The following is a 24,665-nucleotide window of genomic DNA, read 5'->3' on the forward strand; positions in this document are numbered from 1 at the left end:
ACTAAAACATATATTCGCTCACCAACACACAAATAAATACACTCAGTCACCCTAACAACTGTTTCCACATGCACTCTTAAACCTATACACCTAGTCAATCAACCATTCACACATCTATGCATAGAGTTACACACACTCCATCCAACCACACACAAACTCAGTGTCCCATACAAATACTCACCCAACTAATCAATAACTAATATACACACTCATGTAGTTAGTGACCAACTGATGCAGCATGCTATACAACAACAGAGACAGTGATGCACACATTCACATAGTTTAGTTACTAATCCATGTATTAGTGAGATACTTTTAATTACTCACTTAAACAGACAGTCAGACAGCTACTAAATCCTCCATCCAGACAGTTATATATAAACTCAATCTTCAATACAGATTGGTATATATATATAATACATATTTAAATTTCAAACTAAACTACATTCACTGGATGATGTCATCAGTGATGTCATCAGTGATGTCATTTGAGATGTCATCAGGGATGTCATCAGTGATGTCACTTACTATGTCATGAATGATGCAATATGTGACATCATCAGCAGTGCATTGCGGGCCCGCGAGTTATAGTTAGCAGAACTAACTATAACGGAGGAATTTCTTTGGTTTTGTACGGGTGAAATGGCAAGCTAACTATAACACTCCTGAAACCTATGCTTTTTTCTGTGAATTTCTAAGGTTTTTTAAATGCTAATTTCTAACTATAACGTCTCTGAAACCTATGTTTTTTTTCAGTGAATATATATATATATATATATATATATATATATAAAAATATATAGTATATATGTATATGTAAATAGGTGCAGTGACAGAATATCGAGTACAAATATCGAGTTGCACAAATAACGAGTTGTTACTATTGTGGGTCAGAAATATCGACAGCAAGAATATTGTAGTCAAGAATATTGACATAAGGTCAGTAATATAGATTTTACAAATATATAAGTGTTTAATATCTTTTTCAAAAATATAGTCTGTATTTCTAGAGTTGGTGTATCAAAGGTTATATTCAGGTGTGAGGAGGTGCATCAGATTTTCACATGGATGATGTCATCAATGATGTCATCAGTGATGTCATTTGAGATGTCATCAGTGATGTCATTTGAGATGTCATCAGTGATGTCACTGACCATGTCATGAATGATGTAATATGTAATGTCTCTCAATCGTATGTTTTTTTTATTTTCTATACATATATATATTTTAAAAAATTGTGAATAATTTTTAGTTAGGAAAAGTATATTCATTCTTTTTTTTTGTAATATTATACAGAAGTCGTGCACCCTTCGTGCATTCTACACGATGGCTGCGTGCATTCCAGTAGCCATTTTGATAAGTCGCGCTGGGGTCGCGACTTTGGCGTAATTTGTAAAGTATGAAATATCTTTATATTAATTATAAATAAAAGTTTTCATTTAAGCGTGTGTCTAAATGTATTAATGAAAGTATTTTTAAAGTATTATTTTCAATATAATTTCGCCGAAAGTAAAGTTACAAAATGCGCGGTGTAGCCGCTTAATGTGCCCAACATCTCCCCACGCGTATTTCCGGGGTGTTGCCGTGATCGCGATGAGATCGAGCCGAAGTTGAGACTTCAGAGTACTTTTAAAGTTGAAAAAATGACTATGGAAAGTTTGAATATGATATTAAACTGAACAGTTTTGCTAATATACTTATTAAAAGATTATAGAAATTTTTATTTATAGTGTAGAGAAGGATATATATGATTTTCGCGGGTTCGCAAAGGGTGCGTGACGAGTGCTTGCACCTTATGCGACGTCATGTCAGCAAAAGAAAAAAGGAATCTGATTGGTTGAAATCAATTTCATTGTGAAAGAGGGAGGATCCATTCTTCTGATATTTCCCTTACTTTTTGTCCTTGATAGAGAGAAGACCTGTTTCTTGCTTCTCTTTATATTGATATACCTTTTTTGTGTGTTTTTTTATTTTTAATACAACTATGTCTTCTAGTTTTGCCTACGTTGATCCACTTGCAGTAGAGGAGGAAGAACAGATGGTGCAGCAGAAGAAGAAAAGAAAGGAAAGCATTGTTTGGTCCTTTTTTGGTGTACAAGAGGACCTGCGATGGATACCGCTTCTTCCTCCCGTAACCTAGAACGGCACAGTATGGTCAAACTGCGGTGGGACGCACACTCGATGACCTCTCATGGCACTGCTCCACACTTCGGGGAGGATGCTTTCCATTAACTGTGTTTTCTGATGACGTGTCGCGCTGGCCCCGTCCAACAACAGAACTCCTTTAGATCAAAACTGACTCTTCCACTCTCTCAACGGAAGTGAAACCAGGCCACGCGGAAACTTTCACAATACAACAGCCGGGAATGCACTTTCGGTAAAAACACACATTCCTTCCTCCTGATCAAATAAAAGACTCACTGAAGAACAGGGGCCAGCTTCGATCGGTAAAAAGCTGTTACAATGACTTTTTTACTTCGTAGAACCATTACAACGCATGCATGACCATGCATGCGTTGTATATCGGGAAGTCATTACTAGGCCTGGGCTAAACTTCCGTTCCGCTCGCGGAAATTGCGATAATTTGACATTTTCGCGTTCCACGGAGAGCGCGAAAATGTCAAATTTCCGCATTCCGCAGCTTAGCGATAATTTGTTTCTTGCTCGCGCTGTAAAATATTACATTCTCGCGCACGTGCGACCGCTTTACCTGAATCCACGCGTTCGCCGACAAGATTTCCCGATCCGGTCGCGTTCTCCACGAGATGTTGGATTGTTGGTAGCCATTTGCGCTGTCTCGCGACAGTTCGCGCCCGCAGTAATGTCATTGGTCGCGCGATCACCTCTTTCTTCTCGCGATCATGCACCGCGAGAAGAGTGAAAACAAGATGGCTGCGCCCGCGAGCAACCGCATGGGTAAGTTGGCGAGCCACGACCACGCAGAAAATACCGCGAACGGGTGAGAAAAATACTTCCGCATCTTCGCGATATTTCCGCGTGTTTGCGGAGATTTTTAACATTTTCGCGATAATTTGCGAAAGTCACTTTCGCAAATTCCGCCTACCCCTCTTCATTACTACGCATTTTTTCAGAACTCATGGTCAAATTACCACACATGCCTTTACAATGAATTTCGTTGTAAAGGTATGTATGGTAAATGACCATGCTTTCTAAAAAAATGTAGACGATACACGTCGTTGTAACGAAACATAGGCCATTACCCCAAATTTGGCAAAAAGATAGAGCTTGGTTCAGAAAGCGACTTTTTTTTTAAATGGTGTAAATCCGTTCTGTAGTTTTAAAGAAATTCAAAAAATAAGAGTCAAAAAATCAATTTCCCATAGGAAACTTTAGTCAAGGCTACAGCCGAAACTGCTGAACGGTATTAAACCAAATTTGCCAAAAAGTTAGTATTTGGATCAGAAAGCTACCTTTTTTTTTAAATTGTGTAAATCCATTCAGAGGTTGCTGAGAAATTCAAAAAATAAAAATATCGATATCTAGAGGCGCGGTAGATCCGTGCACCCTCGCGACCACGAGATTTATTCTAATTGGCAGTCAACACTCCAAACCAGGAAGTGTTGACAGCCATCTTGTGACTCGGTAGAACCGAGTCACAAGCAAAGAGAAAAACAAACGCGAAAAACAAGAAAAGGAAGCAGGGTAGAAACACCCTGACCCCCTAGGTCTGCTCAGGGGGTTCCACAAGGAACCCCAGGGCCCAAAAAATATTTTTTTTGAAAACAAATTCGACCAAATTTGTGCTGGCTGTGCGCTTTGTTGTATTGAAGCCCCTGGGTGGGCCAGGTCCCAGGGGCACTGAAAAAAGTGTGAGGGGCCCCAATCCCCCCACACTGTCCCAGGGACTGCCACCTCCCCAAGGCTTTGTTTAAGAGTTGTGGGGGCTGAGTGAGGGGCCCCTATCCCCCCCACACTGCCCAGAAGACCGCCAACCCCTGGCTACTTTTTAAATGTGTGGGGGGCCTCCCAGGCCCCCCAAGCCCTGGGGACCACCACCCCCTGGAACTTTTATGAATTATTTGTGTGGGGGCACACTGCCGCCACCCGCTGGCCTGGGAACCGCCGGCCCCTGGGGCACTAGGATGCAAATATGGGGTTCCGTTACGGACCCCCGAGCCCCAGGGACCACCACCCCCCGGGGCTTTGAAACGTTGGGAGGGGGGCCACATAGCCCCCCTCCTGGAGCCCTCCATGGCCCTGGGGACCGCTACCCCCCAGGGACAGCTCCTGCAGTGTCCAGGGGTGCCCGCCCCTGGGACACTGCTGATTGCTATAGCAGGACGTGAGCCATGTGGTCCCCGACCTGTGATAGCAAACTGTGGTTTGGATTTTGTAAGCGAGAGCAGGTTTCCTGCTCTCGCTTACAAAATTCAAACCACATTGCTTTTTCACAAGGGGAGTTGCAGCTCTGTGGTGCTTACTGGAGGTACCTGGTGGACTAGTTGGCCCTCAGGGACCTTCAGGACTCAAGGGGAATTAATCCCCCAATTTGCAGCGTGCCAGGGGGCACGTTTGCACACTGGTGCAGGGAGGGAGCAGGGCCAGACATAGCAAGTGTGCAAACGCACCCCCTGGCACATTGTAAATTGGGGGATTAAGTCCCCTTCAATCCTGAGGGTCCCTGGGGGCAAACTAGCCGAATAGGTACCTCCAGTATGCGCCAGGTAGCTGTGTTGCAGAGAGGTGTTCAGAGGCCACGCCCCTTTTTACACCTCTCTGCAACGCAGCTCTGTGGCACTTACTGGAGGTACCTGGTGGGCTAGTTGGCCCTCAGGGACCCTCAGGACTCAAGGGGAATTAATCCCCCAATTTACACCATGCCAGGGGGCGTGTTTGCACAGTGTTGCGGGGAGGGGGCCGGGCCTGACATAGCAAGTGTGCAAATGCACCCCCTGGCACATTGTAAATTGGGGGATTAAGTCCCCCTCAATCCAGAGGGTCCCTGGGGGCAAACTAGCCCACCAGGTACCTCCAGTATGCACCAGGGAGCTGCGTTACAGAGAGGTGTTCAGAGGCCACGCCCCTTTATACACCTCTCTGTAACACAGCTCTGTGGCCCTTACTGGAGGTAGGTGGTGGCCTAGTTGGTCCCCAGGGACCCTCAGGATTGAAGAGGAATTAATTCCCCAACTTAAAAAGTGCCACAGTGAGTGTTTGCACAGATCTCGCCTCAGGCCCCGCCCCCTACCTTCACCACTGTGCAAACGCGCCCGTGGGGTGTTTTAAGTTGTGGGATTAAGTCCCCTTGAATCCTGAGGTCCCCTGGCGGCCAACTAGCCCATCAGATACCTCCAGTATGCGCCAGGGAGCTGCCTTGCAGAGAAGTGTTCAGAGGCTACACCCCTTTTTACAACACTCTGCAACACAGCTCCGTGGCGCTTAATGGAGGTACCTGGTGGGCTATTTTTCCTCTAGGGGACCTCTGGATTGAAGAGGAATGAATTCCCCAACTTAAAACGCGCCACAGGGCGTGTTTGCACAGTATCACATCAGGCCCCGCCCCCTACCTTCACCACTGTGCAAACGCGCCCCGTGGTGCGTTTTAAGTTGGGAGATTAAGTCCCCTTGAATCCTGAGGTCCCCTGGCGGCCAACTAGCCCACCAGGTACCTCCAGTAAGCGCCAGGGAGCTGCGTTGCAGAGAGGTGCAAAAAGGGGCGTGGCCTCATTACACCTCTCTGCAACGCAGCCCCCTGGTGCATACTGGAGGTTCCTGGTGGGCTAGTTGGCCCCCAGGAACCCCCAGTATTGAAGGGGAATTCGTTCCCCCTCTGCAAACGCGCCCCCAGGGCCTGACCCCAAATTTGATTATTTATTTATTTTTTTAAACGGGAAGGGGGCTGCGTGGCCCCCCTACCCAGGCCATAATTTGCCCCGGGGACCCCATCCCCCGGGGCATGGCCCTTTTAAAAAAAATTATGTGCAGCCCCCCTCCTGTGCCACCTATGGCCCCGGGGACCCCATCCCCCGGGGACATGTTTTAAAATATTTTTTTTTAAATGTTGGGGAGGGGGGCTGCGTGGCCCCCCTCCTGGGCCACTTATGGCCCCGGGGACCCCATCCCCCGGGGCCTGGCCTCCGTTGGGGGCCGTGGGGGGTCCCCAATCCCCCCACGGCCCCGCCGGCTCCCCACGTCTTGCGGGAGCCTGCATTGCTTTTCCACATGGGGAGCAGCTAACATGCTGCTCCCTGTGTAGAAAAGCAATCGTCTTTGGTATTTGGAAGAGAGAGCAGGTTTCCTGCTCTCCCTTCCAAATACCAAAGCAGTTTGCTATGGCAGGATGGGAGCCGCGAGGCTCCCACCCTGCCATAGCAAACAGCAGTGTCCCGGGGGTGGGCACCCCGGGACACTGCAGGAGCCAGGGGTGGCGGTCCCCAGGGCCATCATTGGCTCCAGGGAGGGGCCGTGCGGCCCCCCCACCTAAGTTAAAGCCCCGGGTGTGGTGGTCCCTGGGGCTTGGGGGTCTGTAACAGACCCCCTATTTTACATATTCAGTGCCCCCGGGGAGGTGGCGGTCCCTGGGGCGTGTGGGGGGGCTTGGGCCCCCCCACACAGCGTTGTTTTTTTTTTTTTTTTTTTAAAAGCCCCGGGGGGTGGCGGTCCACGGGGTTGCGGTGGGGCCATGAGCCCCCCGCATACATTAACATAATCCCTGGGGGTGGCGGTTCCCGGGGCCATTATAAAACCACATTGCCCCCGGGACTTGGCCCCCCCGGGGGCTAACTCTCAACGAAGCGCGGGAGCTCACGCTTCGTTTTTTTTTGTTAGCGGGATGCGCGGACCCTACGTGCATCCCGCGATTTAAAAAAAAGAAAATAAATTTTTTGGGGCCTTGGGGGTCCTTGTGGGACCCCCTGAGCAGGCCTAGGGTGTCAGGGTGTTTCTTCCCTGCCCCCTTGTTGCGTTTTGCGTCTTTGTTTTTGTGCTTTCTTGTGCCTCGGTTCTACCGAGGCACAAGATGGCTGCCAACACTTCCTGATTCAGAGTGTTGGCAGCCAATTAGCATTCAGCTCGTGCTCGGGAGGGTTCAGGGAGGGTGCGGGGAGGATCTGCGGATTCTCCCCGGCCATAGATATATATGTACTTTTAACTCTAATTTTCTCAGGAACTACCAAACGGATTTACACCATTTAAGCAAAAGGCACGAGTGTGAACTGAGGACTACCTCTTTGCCAAATTTGGTGTCATTCCGTTCAGCGGTTCGAGCTGTAGCTGAGACAACAGATCCTATGGGAAATTGCATGGGGAAAAAGCGTTTTGGGACCCCCCCTTTTTTCTCGGCCCCCGCTTGACAAATCACCGCAAAACTTTCAGGGTAGGATCGGAGCGGAGCTGGCCAAAAGTTTTGAAAATTTTGCGACGATTGGTCAATCGGCGCCAAAGATATTCCAAATAGAATGTTGCGAATTTCCTATGGAAAATAGGTCCTAACTATAACTATCTACTGGCGACCGCCAGTAGATAATATATATATATATATATATATTCACTGAAAAAAACAAAGGTTTCAGGGGTGTTATAGTTAGGAATTGGCATTTAAAAAACCTTAGAAATTCACTGATAAAACCATAGGTTTCAGGGGCGTAATAGTTGGCTGGTGATTTCCTTTGTACAAAACCCTAGAAATTCCCCTGTTATAGTTAGTTCAGCTAACTATAACTCACGCCCCCGCAATGCACTGCTGATGACATCACATATTACATCACTCATGACATAGTCAGTGACATCACTGATGACATCACTGATGACATCTCAAATGACATCACTGATCAATGCCAATTCCTAACTATAACGCCCCTGAAACCTTTGTTTTTTTCAGTGAATTTCAAAGGTTTTTTAAATGCCAATTCCTAACTATAACGTGCATGAAACCTATGGTTTTTTCAGTGAATTTCAAAGGTTTTTTAAATGCTAATTCCTATCTATAACTTATCTCTGAAGATATCATGAAAAGCATTCTTTTTTAAAAGTAGGGTGCACATTAGTTTTGTGGAAAAGCATCTTTGTGATTGGTTAAGAAAAAGCAGTTTCAACGTGGAGTACATATCAAAGGATAAAATTTGCTCAGATCAACCACACCTGCTACTTGCATTTGGAAGGCACTGTTCGAACTTAAAACAATCGTCAACTTTTAACCTGCACGTGTCGTTAAATATTCAAGAAAATGTTACAAAAAAATATCGTTAAATTTTAAAAAATTGCTGAACTTTTAACCTGCACGTGTTGTAGAATGTTCTAGAAAGTGTGTTGATAGAATACGTTGCACTTCTGACTTCTATGTGTTGTTGAATATTTAAAAAACGGTTCATATGGAAAATTAAAAAGAAACCAATAGAGAAGTTTTGAAACCTAAAAGAATCAAGGAACTATTCTAATATATTCTTTACATGTATTTATGTGTGCAGCAACAAAATTATAGACACAACAGCACTAGGAAGAGGAAGAAGCAGGGAGTGGGGGGAGGGGGGAGATGGGCAGAATGGCACACATGCACAATTAAGTACAACACATATAGACTAACAATGGCCAAAATGAAACACCAACAAGCAGCACAAGTCACACAACCCGCCTACATCACACCACTGAACGAGCATAGAAGTGAAAACCACGCTGCATTCGTACAGGATGTGTACAAAGGCCAGTCGTTGGTGTTGTGGGATGTTTGCGACCATGGTCATCATGGATGAGATGCCCAGCATGTGGCACATGGTCGAGTTCACTGTGTGTTATGTTGCCAAACGGCTGCACCTCCCTCCCATGAGCCCCCACACTTTTGTACGGTGCGCTGTTGTATCTCATGCACTCGTACGGCACACCATTGTAATGCCTATTTGCTCATGTCCTGCTACATTCCAACTACAACATCATAGTGCCGTTTGGAGGTGGTGCATGTCAGTTTACAACATCAACTGCTGTGCTCTTGTAGCAGGCCACACCAGAACACAGAGACACACTTACCGCACTTCCGTACACAGACATGTCCGAGACACCCCGTTCCCCTTGCCGGATAGGCACACCCCTGCACTGACCTGTGAACCCCAGACCAGCACATGACAGTTGTGCATGCAGGAGGATGCGTGCGTAGCTACATATCCAGGCTCACTGCCAACGCTGAGGTGACAGGACACTGTGATGTTGCAGGGCTCGTGCCTATCGTGCTAAGACAATGACCACAGGGACACACTTACTAAGATGTGGGTTTGGGGGGCATTGGCGGTCCTGGGGTTGTTGAGATGAGTCTTCTGGCCCTCATGGGTATCCCTGTATCATGCTCTTTGACTCTATGGTACCTGTGGGTGTTCTAGTGTGCTCTTGGCTGTGTTCCCTTTCATGGTGCAGGTAGTTGTCCTGCTTAACACCAGCAGAAAGCAGGTGTAAAATCCCTAGTGCTAACATGTATTATCGCCGGAATTTGTTTCGCATTGCAATTGGTGTGAAAGTTGTGATGTGATTTTTTTCGTGTGCAGAACAATCTACGAACTGAGCAGTGTATCTCATCAAGATCCAGCACCTGTAGCACTATTCCCAATCAATATAAATACTATGAGATTTCTTAATAGATTTTGTGTGTACACTGTAAGTGCAGCCAATACCTCAGTGCAATTCAATACAGGATTTTCGTATTTAGAATAAATCGGAAAGGTGCACCTCGTGTCTTTTTGCACGGGAACGGCTACTCTCCCTTTCATTATCAGCACTTTAACGGAAGTAAAGTTGAGGTAAATCTAACACACTATTCAGAAGTTGGTGCAAACAGTAGATGTCACCAGTATTCCAGCGATAAGTGCCCCAAAATGTAACACCATGGTGGACTCCATCAAATAACAGTAATAAGAACAAGAAAGAGTCACACAGCAGTTAAGAGAACAACCAAAAACGTTATTAAGTTTTTTTTTTCAAACTTTATTTTTTATGATAATAAATATATAAATGAAAAACTATTTTCAAACTTTATTTTTTTATTAACATATATATGAACAATAAACTAATAAACAAAATGTAACAACAATAATAAAAAACAATAAGGTGGAACACTACTGTGGGGACAATGGATGTCGACGACAGACCTGGAAAATAAGAAAGATTGTTAAAAAAACAACAACATGGTATTCTCAACAAAATACCACAAGAAACAAATCACAGATATATAAAATGCATACAGCTAACACAATGTTATAAGTTTAACTTACAAAAACTGTAAATGTTGCCGCTTTAAAATATTTACCGAATCTGAAGAAAATGTTTTGTAGAAGGCACCACACCAACAACGTTTTTCTTCAGTGGTAAGGACATTTTTTACTTTTTCCAAGGAGCAAACAAAGACCAATGCCACCTTCGTCACTCGCAAGATTTGCCAAAGAGTTCTGTTACGAGGAGATCCTAACAAAAAATACTCGTGCGGCACAACCAGTATGATGAAACACCTAAGGACCCTTCATCCAAACAATCTTGCACGAGAAGAGTGCAAACAGATGAGAAACACTCCTGTTCTGTATCTGTAAAAAGGAATCACAAATAAATGTATATTAATAACTTTCAAATGTATACTATTCCATTACTGAACAAACACATTTTATATAAAAGCTGACTATGAAACTATAGCCCTGAACCACAAGTGTGACGATCATTAAAACACTTCATGCATAGTGCATACTACTTTCAAGCAGTTCATGCCCTAAAGCCTACCTCACTAAAAGACTACATGCTAACTAACTAAATGATTACAGTACTATAAGGAGACACACTGGGTGACTCACGGGGTGTTTGCTAGAAGAGTATGAATACTAACTAGGGAATAGAAGGTGTGAAACACAACTGTGTAGGTGATTAGAGGACTGCATCCATACTGCATAGGCATTTAAAGCAGTCCATGTGCTAAGGCCTGGCTCACTGCATGACTACTTGGGTACTGACTAAATGATTATCGTACAGCAAGGAGAGTGCCTAGGTGAATTTATAAGTGCTAGGCTTTTCGCACAGGGAATAGATTAGTACTTGGTACTGAATGGGTCACTAGAGGAGTGCAAAGGCAGTGACAAGCGCTGGACTGTATGGATACTGACTAGGAAATTGAAAGTGTGAAAGACAAGTGTCTAGGTGGTTAGAAGACAGCATGCATAGTGCATAGGGGTTTGAAGTAGTCCATGTGCTAAGGCCTGGCTCAGTGTATGAATACTTAGGCACTGACTGAATGATTAGAGTACTGCAAAGATAGTATCTTGGTGAATTTATAAGTGTTTGGGTTTTAGCACAGTGAATGGATTAGTACATGGTGCTGAATGGGTCACTAGAGGACTGCAAAGAGAGTGATATGGTATTTCCTGGAAGTGTATGGATACTGACTAGGGAATTGAAGGTGTGAAAGACAATTGTGTAGGTGGTTAGAGGACTGCATACATAGAGGATAAGGGGTTGAAGCAGTCCATATACTAAGGCCTGGGTCACTGGATGAGTAATTGGGTACTGACTGAATGATTAGAGTACTGCAAGGAGTGTGCCTGGGTGAATTTATTAGGGTTTGGCGCTGTGAATCGATTAGTACATAATGCTGAATGGGTCACTAGAGGATTGCAACGGCAGTGACAGGGTGTTTGCTGGAAGTGAACGGAAACTAACTGGGGAATTGAAGGTGTGAAAGACAAGTGTGTAGGTGGTTAGAGGACTGCATGCATAGTGGATATGGGTTTGACGTAGTCCATGTGCTAAGACCTGGCTCAGTGCATGAATACTTAGGCAGTGACGGAATCATTAGAGTACTGGAAAGAGAGTGTCTAGATGAATTTATAAGTGTTTGAGTTTCGGCACAGTCAATGGATTAGTACATGCTGTTGAATGGGTCTCTAGAGGACTGCAAAGGAAGTGACAGGATGTTTCCTGGAAGTGTATGGATACTGACTAGGGAATTGAAGGTGTAAAAGACAAGTGTATAGTATGTCAGAACACTTTTATTTGAAGAAATCTATTTGGTACTTAGAAACTGACTAAATAATCAGACTACTTCTAGGACAGTGCTTAGGTAAAACCTTTAAATGTTCAGTTCTGCCACAGTGAACAGAATAGTACATGGTGCTGCACCTTAGTGTCTGACCCTGACTCATTTTATCAATGCATAAGCAAAGACTAGCTTCTAATGCTACTAAAACTTGACAACATGAGAGGTTTTAAATTAGTTATCTGTCAGCAAATACACGATGTTACCAAATGCTTCTCTCACAGTGATTCTCAAATGCACACAGACTCACAGTGTAAACAACCACTATACCTAGAAGTTTACCAAAAATTATTCACTACTGTGGAAGTGGTAAGCGAACTGCACACAATCTTCATATTTCAGGACTGCACTTTTGTGTCAAAGCCTGACTCATTTAATCAACGCATAAGCAAAGACTGGATTCTAATCCTACTAAAACTTCACAACATGACAGGTTTTAAAACAGTTATCTGTCAGCAAAATACATGATGTTACCAAATGCTTCTCTCACAGTGATCCCAAATACACACTAACTCACAGTGTGATTCTAGACAAGCATCACTATCCCTATGAGTTTACCAAAACTCATTCACTACAGTGCAAGTGGTAAGGGAACTGCACACAATCTACATATTTCACAACTGCAATTTACTGTCAATGCCTGACTCACATAATGAAAGCATAAGCCATAACTTTCTTCTAATGCTACTAAAACTTGACAACATGACATGTTTTACAAGACTTATCTGTCAGCAAATACACGATGTTACCAAACACTTCTCTCACAGTGGTTCCCAAATACACACAGACTCACGGTGTGATTCTAGACAAGCACCAGTATTCCTAGGAGTTTACCAAAACTCAATAACTACACTGGAAGTGATAAGGGAACTGCACACAATCTACATATTTCATGACTGCACTTTAGTGTCAATGCCTGACTCATTTAATCAACACATAAGCAAAGACTGGCTTCTAATGCTACTAAAACTTGACAACATGACAAGTTTTCAAACAGTTTTCTGTCAGCAAATACACAATGTTACCAAACGCTTCTTTCACAGTGGTTCCCAAATGCACAAAGACTCACAGTGTGATTCTAGACAAGCACCAGTATCCCTAGGAGTTTACCAAAACTCATTCACTACACTGGAAGTGATAAGGGAACTGCACACAATCTACATATTTCATGACTGCAATTTACTGTCAATGCCTGACTCATATAATGAAAGCATAAGCCATAACTGTCTTCTAATGCCACTAAAACTTGACAACATGACAGGTTTTAAAACAGTTATCTGTCAGCAAATACACGATGTTATCAAATGCTTCTCTCACAATCCTTACCCAAATGCACACAGACTCACAGTGTGATTTTAGACAAGCCACACTATCCTAGGAGTTTACCAAAACTCATTCACTAGTCTGGAAGAGTTAATGGTGCTGCACACAATCTACATATTTAAGTACAGCACATCAGTGTCAAAGCATTACTCATTTAATCAACATATAAGCAAAGACTGGATTCTAATGCTACTAAAACTTCACAACATGACAGATTTTAAAACAGTTATCTGTCAGCAAATACATGATGTTACCAAATGATTCTCTCACACTGATCCCAAATACACACTAACTCACAGTGTAAGGGAACTGCACACAATCTACATATTTCACGACTGCAATTTACTGTCAATGCCTCACTCATTTAATGAAAGCATAAGCCATAACTGTCTTCTAATGCTACTAAAACTTGACAACCTGACTGGTTTTAAAACAGTTATCTGTCAGCAAATACACGATATTACCAAATGCTTCTCTCACAGTGGTTCCCAAATGCACACAGACTCATGGTGTGATTCTAGACAAACAACACTATCCCTTGCACTATATCAAAACACATCTAGAAGTAGTACTACATTTTAGTATAGAAACATAACATAACTCATTACACAAATAAACAATGACTGGTTTCTAATTCTACCAAAACATAAAAACTGCACAGTTATCTGTCTACAAACACATGAAAAACACAAATGCCTATCACAGAATGGTTTCTACATGCACACACATTGTAGAGAAAAAAGTACTCCCTACACTTTAGCAGGAAAAATACATTAGACTGATTAAAATCAAAATAGTCTACATACATCCCCTCACAATTAAATAACTCATCTTTCAAGTTCTTTTGTAGATTAAGGAGTATATCAATCACTCACCATATTTTCTTTTACAGAATCTCTGCACTGTGCACCTCTCAGCAAAAGCAAAGAATGGAAAAGTTTCCCTTTCATTTTCCACACATATACATGTAAACATCAAATCACAATCCTTCGCACATAAACGCAAAAGCAAACACACATTTCTATTGGTTAAACATTTCAACCCTTTCCAACTGAAATACATTTCAACCCTTCCCCCAATCTGCCTTCTGCCTGTTACCATAGAAACAGGTCATGGAACACTGCACTGAGCTCACAGGTCACAAGTTCAGCACACAATGTTCCTACACAAGACAGGAAGTGTGCTTGACTTTTCAACATATCAGCTTATCATATATAATGTTCCTTACAATCTGTTTTTGTTAACCAATAACAATCATACCTTTAAAAAACAAAAATATACACCCTACCTTTCAGTGTAGAAAGTTGTTATACAACCAATGATTTCTTGTCGTTTTTCCAAAAACCTTGCCTGGATCCGCGCACCCACCGCGAGAGAATCTGTGCATCCAACACGATAGGATGCGCGCACCGCGCGCGCATTTCGCTGTTTTTTGTTTTTTAAAAAAAAGGGGGGGGACAGGGGGTCCTTCTGGGACCCCCTAAGCAGATCTAGAGGGTCAGAGTATTTCCACTGTGCCCCCTTTGTATCTTTTCCACACTTATTCCCCTTCCATCTTCAGCCGCGCTTCTACCGAGGCAGAAAATGGCCGCCAACAGTTCCTGGTTTCGAATGTAGAAAGACGTTCGACAGCCAATTAGCATTCAGCGCGCGATCGGGAGGGTGCGCGCTCCGTTCGGGGAGGGTGCGCTTACGGTGCGGGTACGGCCGCGGATCCTCCACGGCCATAGATATCACTAACTTTTTTACCCTAATTTTCTCAGGAACTACTGAACAGATTCACACCAAATATGCAAAAGGCACGAGTCCGAACTGAGGACTACCTCTTTACCAAATTTGGTGTTATTCCGTTCAGCGATTCGGGCTGTAGCTGCGACAACAGATCCTATGGGAAATTGCATGGGGAAAACGCGTTTTGGGACCCCCCTTTTTTCTCAGCCCCCGCTTCATGGATCACCGCAAAACTTTCAGGGTAGGAGCGGAGCAGAGCTGGCCAAAAGTTCAGAGAATTTCGCGAAGATTCGTCAATTGGCGCCAAAGATATTCCCAATAGAATGTTGAGGATTTCCTATGGAAAATAGGTCCTAACTATAACTATCTACTGGCGACCGCCAGTAGATAATATATATATATATATATAGATGGGTGTCAAATATTAAACTGGCAATGTAACCGGAGGCTCTGGGAGAGCCGTGAACAGAATTGGTTCTAGGCAGAACCCATCAAGGGTAATATTTTAACACTGGACTACGAGTCCCAGAAGGCTGAGAACACCAGGAGCCCATTGAAGGGGATTATAAGCAAAGAGGGACTCCACGCCAGCGTATCTGCCAGCATCAACCGACCCGTGACCAAGGAGCATGGGAGCTCCGAAACGCGTAGGGTCTAAGAAAAATTAAATGCCTGGAAGCGCTGCTGGTTTGAATAATAAAGAGCCTTGCTGATGAAGCCTGGTCTGCCTGTCTCCGTGTGCGCCTTTGCTGAGGGCAACTTTTGGATGAATATTTACCGGCCGGACCCGGTCGGAAAGGCAGCACCGCTGCGGTAATTAAGCAGACTGTTGGAGCCTGATCACAGACTTCGTGAAAACAGGGAGATGGGTGTCAAATATTAAACTGGCAATGTAACCGGTGGCTCTGGGAGAGCCGTGAACAGAATTGGTTCTAGGCAGAACCCATCAAGGGTAATATTTTAACGCTGGACTACGAGTCCCAGAAGGCTGAGAACACCAGGAGCCCATTGAAGGGGATTATAAGCAAAGAGGGACTCCACGCCAGCGTATCTGCCAGCATCAACCGACCCGTGACCAAGGAGCATGGGAGCTCTGAAACGCGTAGTGTCTAAGAAAAATGAAATGCCTTAAAGCGCTGCTGGTTTGAATAATAAAGAGCCTTGCTGATGAAGCCTGGTCTGCCTGTCTCAGTGTGCGCCTTTGCTGAGGGCAACTTTTGGATGAATATATATGTATATGTACATATATATGTGAGGAAGAGCCCTGATATATGCTGTCCACTATCCTAGTGGTAGCTATGGAGAGCAGCCTTCAGGCTAAGTCTTGAAGGAATGTAAAGCAGCTTGTTTTACCAGTCTATAATATTTTGAATGATCAAATGAAAGGACAACCATACCAGGTATATATTTAAAATACATGTAATTAGGTTAACACACACCCCTCTAGTCTCCTTATGAGACTGGAGTTCGAAGTACTTAAGTTACAAGATAGCAATCATCAGTAAAAGCGCAAATACAATATAAATAAAATATGGATTTTTCTGATCAGTTATGTCCCCTATCTTGGACCCCAACGGTTTCATGTATGAATCACAAGTACATGTATGTTCCCTCCAGTTCCAGTTATGAAGACGCAAACACATGTGCGTCCACCGTCAACATGTCCTCTTTCAGATCCGCCATGAATAGGCCGGATATTCCATTCCTAAGTATGAAAGGCCACCGGCTTTATATGGTTCACTTATGCCATTTTACAGTCCAGGCAAGTAGGCCCTGATTCTGTCATCAAGCTTTTCTTGCTTTCTGCCTCTGAAGCTCCAGTCTGAGCCTGCATCTGTGACCATGAACTTTGTCTCATTCCCTGCGCGTCTCACGAAGCCTGACATCAGCCTGTTGCCTGCCAAGAAACTGTATTTCACCTTCGAAATTATCTGCTCCGCTCCCTGCCCAATGCATTCCTGTCTAGTAGTTTAAGTAAACATTCTTCCAGCTACCAAGCAAAGGCCCGGTTTTTCCGTCTTTATGCAAGTAATTCATAGCCCTGTTACTATGGAAGATTCCTACCCTCGCATCTAGTGTAGACACTTAGACGCTTGTACACGCACTAACAGTCAGTATAGTCAGTATAGAATAAGATTCTACTCTAAGAGACCTCTCTTTTGGATAACATAGTTCTTTAAACATAGGATGTTAGATATGATTTGGGGATTAGGTTGACTTGACCCTCCAGACTTCTGTCGCCACATGTAGAGCTAAATGTCAAGTCCCCTTCACCCCCTAGTCGCACGTCAATCATACGTCATGCTGCTGCGCGCGCATCTCTGCCAAGTATTTCTGCTGACATTGCGAAATTATTTCATAGGTCCACCCATATGTGACATCACAACCAATGACGTTTCCTTGTTACTCCCAATTACGCCTCCTTCAGCTACGCATGTGAAATGTTATCTTTGCTATCAATTGTTACGCCTCTTGCATTTGCTTCACTGGAATGCCTATTGTATAAAAGTAATTAATTATCAATAATGTATGTACTTCACTTCCTGAACCTTCGTGGTGATGGAACTTGGAACAACCGATTCGAATCGTCCATTGGAATAAAGCCCATTCCGAACCTCTAATACCACGGATTCTGCCTCTTATTTATTGAGCTATTTTTATTATGTTTCTGTATCAAATTAAGTCCCGGTAATTAAATTATTTACCACATGAATGGCGCCCGAATAGGGACACTTTCTCATCTCACGCGCCGGCGGTGCGTTGCAGGCCCGGTCTCCTGCCACAGCTGGACGGACAACAACGCGTACCAGCAGGATTTCCTGTATCTCCCTCCGGTCAAGCGGGGGCGACTGAGGCTGCGATCAAACACCCAGACGAGGCGGTGAGAAGTGCGAAGTATCCCGACCAGAGCCTAGCTGAGAGAGCAAGATCCGAGGTATACAGAGGCCCACCAGGTTCCCGAAGCTCAGAAGTGTCCGAAGTTTTCGAGTCGAGTCCAGTCCGGTCCAGTTCAGTTCCGTTCCGAGGCCTTCCGTTCCGAGCTACCCGGTGAGTACCATTACTGGGGAGGCGTTCTGACGTGCACATAGGTTGTGCCGGTCAAGACGGGTTTGGGTACACAAATCCGGTCTGCACTGTTTCAGCAGTGTATCTGTACTGTTTAGCAGTATATCTAGTATATCAAGTATATAAATTCAGAATAATCCAGATAATGCCGAGTATTATGTTTAGTGATTAAGTTTTCCTTAGATCGTCATCATCATTGTTTGCTCATTTAAATGTTAAATGTTAAATGTGTTAATACGTTCTGCATATTGTGGTATGAATGACTGTTCATTATCGTGTTTATTGTATTAAGTTTGTTCAAGATCAAGTATCAGATCAGTTCTCAACATGCCGCTCTTTTCGAAATTAAGACAGATCACAACTAGAAAAGGGGTACTCGAAGAAGCTGTTCCTATTCCTCCTAGGGACACTCCAGGGTACTTCATGTATCATAAACACGGCTTAGACGCTATATTATTTCTTGATTTATGGGTAGACTACACCAAGGAATTACCAGAAAGTCAGAGGTGGCCCGCAGCTGGGACCTGGGATGCAGAGTGCATCATGAAAGTAGAGGAAGAGTTATGGAAAAGGAAAGTCAGACAGTCACAGAAAGACGCCGTTGAGTTATGGCGTAAAGAATCTCATAGACGTACAGAAAAAGCACTCCGACAGGAAGAGAAAAATAAGGAGAATTCAAATAAAGTCCGAGAAAATCTATTAATTGAAGAAGGTACACGAGTGAAATTAGAACAAGTAGACAGACAAAGAAATGCCCTTATGAAGGGTATGTATCCCCTTCTGGCCGAGGGATTACCTAAGGCTACTCCGGGGATACCAAAAGACTTGCCACCCCCATTATTTCCAATAAAAGTACATCCTAAGGGGCATCCTAGAACCGCAGAAGATGTTTTTCTTTCCTCATATTTAGATGACGCAGCTCCCGAGTATGCTAACCCCGCCCCACATAGACCGTCTGCCGGGGAGGTTCAACGCCAAGACCCTGTATCTGTATCCCTACAGCATCAAATCCTGACACAAGTTCCGGCAAGCACATCTGTTTCCACATCTGTTCCTACAGCTACTTCTATAGCTGTGCCTACACCTATAGTTGCTGTATCGCGTTCAACGAATCCTTTCACGCCCGATACCCCAGACGGGGCTACGGGAGGTGCTACCAACATTTTTTCTACGCCACCCAGAGTAAATAAACTTACCTTTCAAGAATCAGCACATCCACGTACCCCCAAACTCATAAATGCCCGTACGCTTAAGGAACTTCTTATAGATTGTAGATATGACCCTGTGCCCGGCAAAGAGGACGAAATGATCATGGCATCATTACGTATCCGACGAGCCGCGGTGTATTTAGGGAAGTTACCAGGAATGACTATGCATCTAGATAATATATACCATTTTGTCCAAACAGGGCGAGATTCTGAATGTATTAACAGAGCTATGGAATACCAGAAAGTGGAGATACAAGGGGAACTGTTACGTTTCCTTATAAATTGTGTGATCAGAAATCAAGACCGACCGGGGGTAGACCCGGAAGCAATGCAAACTCTTACCAGATGGAGCCAGAATATATCAGAAGGGAGACATGATAAGCAAAACTGTATAATAGCCATGTGCCGAAAGATCCGTAAAGAAATAGAACGCCTACACGAAGAGAGATTAGCGGTAGACCAGTTTGAACAAAACGAGGAGGAGGAAGGATCAGGACTGTCCACAGGACAGTCAGAAACCATAGCCTATGTAGGTAGAGGAAGATCTTGTAATAGTACTAGATGTTTTACTGACCCGATACGTCCGATATGTCCAGATGATAACAGGAATTTCCAAACACCTATAATAAATATAAGGTCCCCCGAGCATTCGTTCCAAGCCGCTGACAAATTACTGCGAGAACGAAGGGGTTATCATTTTCTCGATTCTATGGATGAACAAGAATTAGCCAGGTCAGCCGTTCATTGGGTTGACAGTCCCGGAAAATATGGTGATGATACAGTAGCACACACATTTTTGAACCTCACCCCGGATGAACAGCGTTTAGCTGGGATTTATATGATTCAACAACTTCTTATACTATATAAAAGCCAACATTCAGATCCTGGTCCCTTACCTGATATATTGACTGAATTACTCACGAATAGATGGAGAGGTTCAGGTACTAAGCTAATTAAAGAAATACTAGAATCAAGAAAGCAGTACATTCTTTTTGTATGCCCAGAGCATGTCTCACTGCCCATCAAGGAAAGAACGACGTATTACATGGATAGACAGAATCCCTTACGAGAAGTACACCCAATAAAGGGCGAGGACAATCAGTTTAAACGTGTATTTGTATATACGCCCATATCGAAAATAGAATTGTTAGAAATGAAGAAAGTGGTACCCAGTCATGACAAAGACCCAGCGGGTTTCCACCGAGAAATTAAAGACATGTTACTCATGGGAGAGTATACCTATCCCGACATTATGACAATATTAAAGGTATTGATGCCTGCTGGCATTTATGAAAAACTCAAGGAAAAAGAGTGGGAGGTGGGAGACCAAAAGATAGACTGGACAGCATTAGAAAATGAAGAAAAGGCCCGAGGCCCAGGTTCGGGGCTTGGGGACAAAACTAAAGCACTACCAGGTTTACTAGTACAGGTACTGCCACGTTTATTAACTACGAAAAAGGAAGACTGGGGTGCAATTTCAGCCTGTAAACAAAAGCAAGATGAAGACACTAGTGATTTCTATGCACGATTTGAAAAATGTTTTGGTATAAATAGTGGCATAAAAGCAAGTAGCGAATCATACCCACATCTGTTTGTGACAAAATTAGTTGAAAATTCCTTGCCCCAAGTGAAGAATAGAGTATTAAAATTCGAGAGTACCTGGCAAGGTAACACCCCATCACAAATGTTACAAATGTTACAGTATCATCACAATAGAATTAGAGAGGAACAAGATCATGAACAAAGACGCATGAAAGACACGAAAATGAAAATGCTAGTCTCCCAGACAGTTCCAGCTGAAGGACATAAAAAGGGTACGACACATTCCGGTGATTCAGCAGGACCTGTAAAAGGGACATGCAACTATTGTAAACAACCAGGTCATTATATACACGATTGCCCAGTCCTGAAGCGTAATATCGCCACAGGTATTACAAAAGAAAGACCACGGCCACTTAGACAGGATCAGAATGAACAAGGAGCCCCGCAGCATGCACAGTCCATGCCAGCTCCACAACAGTCTATACAGTTTGTGCCAGCTGCACCAGCGCTGCCGGTTGCTGCCACACAAACCACGACACGACAGCTGTACCAGACCGCACAGTACGACTATCCTGATTATCAACGATACGCATGAACAAGCCTAGAGAGGGAAGTTGACTTACCCCTTATCGAGGTCCCGGTAGACCAAGAAGGACCTTATGTACATAGTGAATTATTAGGCCAAGATAGAAAATTTTTACTCGATACAGGGGCAAGTCGAACAACCATAAAACGTAGTGAAGTTCCAGGGGCACCCCTCTCAGGCTTGCAGAATATTTCCCTTGGTTTTTCAGGAAAACCTATTGTTAATGAAGTATCACAGCCTCTTCCACTTACGATAGGACCTTTGACCCGAACTACAGATTTATTGCTTACTAAATCATGTCCAGAAAACTTGTTAGGTATAAAAACACTGAAAGCTCTAGGAGCTATAATATGTTGTTCTCCGGAAGGAGTAAGATTGTTTTTACGTGATTTCAAAGGTCACTATGTGTCTAGAGACATGGATCCCCGACTGCAGACTTTACCTACACATCTATGGGCACAAGGCCCTACTGATGTTGGTTGCATGAATATTACACCATATCGAGTTACACTAAAGGCAGGAGTGGTACTACCACGAATGCGACAATACAAGTTACCACCAGATGCTGTAGTGGCTTTACTACAAATCATTGACGAGCTCATTGTCCAAGGAGTGGTTGTAGAAACAGACTCCAATGTATGTAATTCACCGATAATTCCGATTCTTAAACGAACAGATCCGAAGGCCCCGCCAGTATATCGATTGGTTATTGATCTGCGCGAATTAAACAAGTGCATTGTGCCACAATTCCCTGTGGTCCCAGATATCTCGTCATTACTGACAGCTATTGATTCTGAAGCAACATTCTTTACTGTAATTGATCTCAAGAATGCCTTTTTCAGCGTCCCTATAGATCCGGAAAGCCAATACTTGTTCGGATTTAGTTTAAATGGACGTAGCTTTAAATTCTCACGCGCACCTCAAGGATTTACAGAAAGCCCCAGCATCTATAGCCAAGCACTGAAACGAGAACTCGACAGTATCCACATGCCAGTGAACACTGCCCTGCTTCAATATGTCGATGATCTGCTGATCACCGCTAGAAGCGAACCTGAATGTGAGAAAGCATCACTGACAGTTTTACAATTTCTAGCCGAAAAGGGGCACAAGGTGTCCCCTTCTAAGCTGCAATTCTGTGTCCAGCGAGTTGTTTATCTTGGACACTCGCTGTCCAAGGAGGGAAGGCAGCTTACACCCGACCGCATTCAGTTAATAGCTAACATGCCAATACCCAAGACACAAAAGGAGGTGCGGGCTTTTATAGGCCTCACTTCATATTGTAGGCAGTGGATCCCTCAGTATGCATTTCTAGCAAAACCACTCATTCAGTTGACAACACAGGAGGCAGCCGCATCGACTGTTCTCCCTTGGACTCAGGAACATACACAAGCTTTTGAAAGCTTAAAGAAAGCTTTATGTCAAGCACCGGTTTTAGCAACACCATGTTATAATAAACAGTTTACACTCTTTGTTACAGAACGCGAAGGTACTGCCTTGTCAGTACTCACACAGGAACAGGCAGGATCCCACAAACCATGTGCTTATTTTTCTAGTACATTAGATCCCGTAGCTCAGGCTTTGCCTGCATGCCTGAAATCAGTGGCAGCAACAGCTTTAGCAATCAGACAAAGCGATGCCATAGTGTTAGGACATCCATTGACAGTTCAAGTACCACATGCAGTAGAGGTTCTTTTGAATCGAACGCAAACACAACATTTGACCATAGCGCGACTTACAGGGTATGAATTAACATTGTTCCAGCCACATATAGAAATCAGACGTTGTAACACATTGAATCCTGCCACACTTTTACCCGTAATTGGAACAGACCCACTAGCTCATGACTGTATTGACGTTATTACAATCACGACGAAACCCAGACAAGACTTGACAGATGTCCCATTGTCAGACCCAGACCTAACGTTGTATGTAGATGGTTCATGTATAAGAACAAGTACAGGAGAGTTAGTGGCCGCTTACGCAGTCACAACAGACACTGAAGTCATCGAAACGAATTGCATAAATACCTTGTCAGCTCAAGCCGCAGAGCTCATCGCTCTGACACAAGCCTGTATTCAAGGCACAAATAAAAAAGTCAACATATACACTGATTCACGTTATGCATTCGGAGTTGTACATGACTTCGGCGTGCTGTGGCGAGAGAGAGGTTATTTAACTTCTCACGGTGCCCACATTCAGCACGGACCCCTCATTCATGCCTTATTAGATGCAATACATCTACCCACTGCAATATCAATTATGAAATGTAAAGCTCATACGAAAGTTATTGATATCATTTCTCAAGGCAATGATCTAGCTGACAGAACAGCTAAACAGACTGCTCAAACTCAAACATCCGACAAGACAAAGACAAAAGTCCCGACGCCAACACATTGTATGACGATTAAAGATCCCGCTCTTGACGTAATTGACATACAGACGCATGCTACACCAGACGAAATAAAGAAATGGACTGAATTAGGAGGGATCCAAACGGATCAAGGATGGATGACGAAGGAAAAATCTGTGTGGTTCCTTCCTGACTCTATGGTTCAAGTTATTATTAACACTATACATAGTCCAGCGCATCTAGGAGAAAAAGCTATGCTAGACAGCATCCAACACATTTGGTTCAATAAACATTTACGAGCAGCAGCCAAGCAAAAAGTTCGTACCTGTATGATCTGTTGTCAGTTCAACCCAGGAAAAAGCGTTCCCGTAGAACAGGGTGGATTTCAGCCTCCTGATCACCCTTTTGAAGTGCTCCAGATGGATTATATCCAGATGGAACGATGTCGAGGATTCAAATATGTTCTCGTAGTTGTCTGTGCTCTTTCCCGTTGGACAGAGGCATACCCGGTTTCAGATTACACTGCCCCGACTACTGCCAAACAGTTAGTTCGAGAATTCTTCCCACGATACGGTTTACCACGTGCTGTCTACTCAGATAACGGCCAGCCGTTCTCATCCGAACTAATGAAACACGTTTCACTTTTGTTAGGCTATCAGTGGAAATTCCACTGTGTCCGACACCCCGAGGCAGCAGGTCTCGTAGAAAGACATAATCAGATCCTGAAAATCAGATTGTCCAAAATATGCAGAGAGAAAGGTGTCGACTGGGTAGTAGCCTTACCAGTTGCACTCTTTTACATGAGAATGGTAGCACACTCTCGAACAGGGCTATCCCCGTATGAGG

This window comes from Triturus cristatus, chromosome 3_2 (assembly GCF_964204655.1).
Source record: "Triturus cristatus chromosome 3_2, aTriCri1.1, whole genome shotgun sequence".
NCBI classification, from domain to species: Eukaryota; Metazoa; Chordata; class Amphibia; order Caudata; family Salamandridae; genus Triturus; species Triturus cristatus.